We start from the raw sequence: 5,305 nt of genomic DNA, 5'->3' as shown, positions 1-5,305 counted from the left end.
CCCAAGTATTCAATTGCAAATTGAGCAAACTGACATTTTTTCTTGTTTGCCACTAGTTGATGCTGCTGTAATTTTCTAAATACCATAGTTAGATGTCGTAAATGCTCTTCCCAACTTGAACTATACACTAGGATGTCATCAAAGAACACTAACACCCACTTCCTCAACATTTCTCTAAATATATCATTCATCAAAGCCTGAAACGTTGATGGAGCATTCATCAATCCATATGGCATGACCAAGTACTCATAATGTCCTTCATGGGTTCTAAAAGCAGTCTTATGCACATCCTTTGCCTTCATTCTTATTTGGTGGTACCCCGACTTGAGATCGAATTTGGAGAAGAAATTCGCCCCATGTACTTCATCTAGCAATTCATCAATGACCGGAATCGAAAATTTATCAAGGACTGTGGCTCTGTTCAAAGCTCGGTAATCTACACACATATGCCATGTCATGTCCTTATTTTTTACTAATATTACCGGTCTGGAAAAAGCACTCTGACTTGGTCTCACTATCCCTGTTTGTAACATTTCTCTCACTTGTTTTTCAATCTCATCTTTATGATGATGAGGATATCTATATGGCCTAACATTTACTGGACCTTACCCTTCTAGCAACACTATGGCATGTTCCCTATTTCTCTTGGGAGGTAATCCTTTAGGTTCTTGAAACACCTCAAGAAACCTAGATAATACAGAATTCAACTTTGGTTGTTGCTCAGAATTCAACTTTTTAACATCTCCTGTGTCATGCAATATTTCTGCTACTTGAAGGCTTGCTCACATGCACATCCCTTCCACCCATACTTGAGTTCCAGCAAACAAACTTTGGAAAGCGGTGTGAGAATTATATCCCTCAACTTTTAACTCCACTGATCTCCCATCTACCACCACCTTCATTATTTTCTTCCCCCAATCAATAACCATCTCCCCTAAAGTAGATAACCATGACATCCCTAGCACCATGTCTATGTCTCCCAACTCAAACAATTGAGCATCAACTATAATTTGTATTTCTCCAATTTCCACTTCTATATTCTCACATTTCCCCCTCGTTGTTGTGCCATGTCCATCACCGAGCTTTATAGTCATCTCTTTTGTATCCACAAATGATTTTCCCGTAGTCTCAATCAACCTTTTGGAAATAAAGTTATGTGTCACCCCACTGTCAATTAACACTAGTACAAGTACCCCTTCAATTTTCCCTTTTAATTTCAGTGTTTGAAATTGTTGACCCTCCTTACTTTCCAGGCTTCCAATATTGATAACACTACATTCTCCATCCACTACCTCCTCTACTTCTTGCTCTACTATTTCAAAGTTCTCTTCCTCATTTTTTCTTCGTTCTCCTCTAACACCATAACTCTCAACTGCTTATCTGGGCATTGGTGCATATGATGAAACTTGTTCCCACACTTGAAACAAAGCCCTCTTTGTCTACGATCAACAATTTCATTGTAGGATAAATGGCGGATCCCTCTATCTCTTGGACCATTCCCCCTCCTATCTCCTTCATAATTTTTGTTGAACCTTGCATTATTAGTTGGACCAAGGTTGCCTCCCCTACTAGAACTTATTGACCCACAACTATCTTTTTGTCCACGAATATGAACCCAATCTGCTCCAAGGCTGCCTTTATGAGTAAAGCCATAATTGGGTCTGCTCAATTGTTGAGACCCATTCTCCACACCACGTTCCTTCCTCCCAAACGAGCTTGATTCCAAGGGGCTTCCCTGCAACTTCATCTCTACTTCTCTTACCACATTCATCATACGAGATCTCGAAATTGGCCCCAAAGCCGTCACGCTTCGGATTCTTCCACGAATACTCTTCTTCAGCCCATGGATGAAATATCCGAAAAACTGCTCATCCGGTAACCTCTTAATTTGCGCTGTGAGCTTCTCAAAATTTTCTATATACTCACCCACATCTCCTTCTTGACGGAGAGATGTTAATTGCTCGAAAATATTGCCCTCTCCAGTACCTCCATATTTATCCATCAAGTCTCTCTTGAGTTGTTCCCACGACATCTCTTCGTCTTGGTCGAGCAGCGAGTTGAAAAAATGTATCGTGGGTCCCTCCATACAAAGTTGGGCCAAACTAATTCTTACCTCGGGGCTAGTATCCTGAATTCTGAAATACACTTCCACACGTGAGATCCACCCAGCAGGGTCATCGCCGTGAAACATCGGCAACTCTACGTTCTTCACTGATTGTCGAAACTCCTCAAGGACGTCTCCCTGCAACTTCTTTAGGGGTCCAGAGGTTCTAGAAATTGTCACCTTACGATATTCACGTGTGGTGTTATGAACGCTTCCACCTTCTTCGGTTCTCTCCTCATCCAGTGTTGACTTCATGCGATCATCACGACTCAAAGCCGCCATGATCTTCTCCAAGCTTGCCTCCATTTTCACTTGAGATTCTGCCATTGTGATTTTGAGGTTGTTGAGTTCATTTTCGAAACTCACCATCCTTGCTTCCATGTCTACAGCTTTTCCAGAATTCTTCTTAGGTGACATTCAAATAAATCAACACCTTATGTCTAGGACTTTGTCACACTCAAACGTCTCCAAAAGAATATCTGGCAGGTCGGACCAGTTTGATAGGTTCTAGTATTAGAGGATCATGAAAAGAAGCACATAAAGAGGAATAAAAAAGAGAAACAAACAATTTATTGAGAGTAGAAGAAGATAAAGGTGTAATATGATATTTTCTACTACCCACAGAGCTCAGCTCCTACAGAGAATGTAACGTTCTCTGGCCTATCAATTTCCCTTCCTTACAAAAGATGCCCCTTCCTTTCTCACCCCCTTCTATATAACAGTAAAGTAACTCTCAATATTCTAACTCCCATTGTGTAACATAATCTTCTCTCACTTGCACTTCCACATTAGCTGGTCAATGAGTTGACCTATCTCCACATCTAAGATTCTATCACAAACCCCATGAACTGCAAAAAAAACCAGCTCCTCTATAAATACAAATCTTTTGGAATTTAGAACAATCCCAAATGCTGAGAATCCCACCGGAATTGCCCACCGATGGATTAAACTCTCAATCACAATTGTTGTTACCCCATAAACCATAACAAAAAGCATCATTACACACCTCCAATTTCTTTTCTTGTAAGCCAATAAAATCCACATCATTCTTTGAAATTAGACTCTTAAGGCTGCTTCTTTTCAAACTACCCCCCAAACCCTTTATATTAAAAGATAAACAATTCATGGGGAAATTGTAGCATCCCTTTGATTGGTTATAGTCACGCCAATCCTACCCTTTTCCTCCAACATAGTAATTTTTTCAATAACCTCCGAATGAGGTCGTTCAAAAGAAACACCAATACGTTTTCCCAATTCCCAAATTTTACCTGCATCTTCCTTGCAATTTTTGAAATGAAGAAGGTTTGTTGAACGAACATTAGAATCAAAAATTGAATTGCTTATTGCTGAATCTAGAGCCACCTTCTTATTGTATAAACGTCTTGCTTCTAGCTATCCATAACCAACTTTAACTTTAACCGAAATTTTACTCAACTTCTTATCACCTTTGGAACCTCTTGAACTTCTTCGATTGCCCGCAATATTTCCACCTAATGTTGGGCGAAAGGAAGACAAGAATACGAAGCCTTAGAGGATTTTCTCCTCTTTCTTTTTGTTGAGGCTGTGGGACTGCTTATGGAAGGGAGCACAAGACATTCAAAAAATTTAGACTTAGAGTCTATTTGGGAATGACACATGGACTACATATCCTCATTAATGAGAGTTATAGTTTTGCTAGAGTCCTTGGCTAAAACTTGATCCATACAAACTGAATTTTGGGCTGACATTTTATGGCTCAAATTGCATTTTCCTTCCACAAGCAGCTCCACCATCTTAGGTAACACGTGACTACTCACTAAGGACACATGAGTTTTTTCCACTTCCAATGGATCATATAAATGTGGGCTGTTTAAATGAGTAATGGGCCCTATTTGTACAAAATGTTCATCTTCCTCTAAGGCAATACATTTCCCCTTCCTTAAGCCTCTCTTTGGTAGAGGAGAGAAAAGAGAGAAAGAGAAAGAGGGAAGATAGTTTGAAGAGAAATAAAGAATTTCTCGTGTTTGGTTTGAAGAGAAGAATGAAGGAGAGAAGTAAAAAGTGGATGGGACCCACAAAAAAACTCTCTCCTTGTATGGTGAGAAAGTGATGAAATGACTAAAAAACCATTTTCATTACTCAATATTATATCATTGTTTATTTATATAAAATTTTCATAATTATTTTTTCATTTACATTTTCTTACTTCATAATTAGTGTTAAAAACTAAAATTTGAAATTACAATAATATAATATTTGTAATAAATTTTAAAGTTATAATTCTTAATTAATAATAAGACATTTTTGCGAATTCTTTTTTATCTCTTTTTAATATCAAACAACACAAAAATCTACTCTATTTCTAGTTTATCTCTTTCTCTCATCTCTCTTTCTTACATCTCTCTTCTCTTGTTTTCTACTCACTATCCAAACAAAGCATAACTCTTTCCTCATACTCCTCACATACTCGATCTTCTCTTACCTTCTCTCCCTTCTTTAGCTTTATTTTCCTACATCTGTCACTTCCACGGAAGAAAGTTTAGCCAAATTAGTGAAACCAATTTCAAACTTCTATGCTCTAGCCGAACCTGCAACACAGGGTGCAGATGGAGGGTCACAATCAACTATGACCCTATCTTGCTTTTTGCAGTTCCCAAAACATTTCGTCAGATCTGTAGGTAGAACACCCAAAGAGCTTGCCACATTATCATCCTCATCAACCGAAAAAGAGATGTCACCGTCACCGCTGTCCGGCCACCATTCACCATCCTCCAAGCCCAAAGAGTTGGTACCTACTTCACTCCAGATGGACGGATCCCTTATTTTGTTCAGGTTAAGAGGTGAAAATGAAACATCTTCAACCATCCTAATGTGGAAGAGCTCGTCTCCAATCCTGATCTTCTTTGTCAAATCCATTTTTGGTTCCATTGGAATAGCCACAAGAATACGGCCAAAATCTAGTCTTTCCAACTTCAACGGGTCATCATCTAACTTAATGAATTCCCCAACCGAATCAGCAAGGAACTTAAAGAACTCCAGATTCCATGCATGAACCGGAACTCCCAAACACTTGACCCAACACACCTCCTCCTTTGCAACCTCTTTATGGCTCCATGGTCTTATATCATTGAACAAAGATTTGCACCAATCTTCTCCTTCTCTAAAGCTTTTTCGGATTTTCTCAACACCTTCGCTTTTGAGGAGGAAAAGTTTACCCCCCCC

The sequence above is a fragment of the Lupinus angustifolius genome, chromosome LG15 (assembly GCF_001865875.1).
Source record: "Lupinus angustifolius cultivar Tanjil chromosome LG15, LupAngTanjil_v1.0, whole genome shotgun sequence".
Classification (NCBI taxonomy): domain Eukaryota; kingdom Viridiplantae; phylum Streptophyta; class Magnoliopsida; order Fabales; family Fabaceae; genus Lupinus; species Lupinus angustifolius.
Note: the sequence above shows the minus strand (reverse complement) of the source record.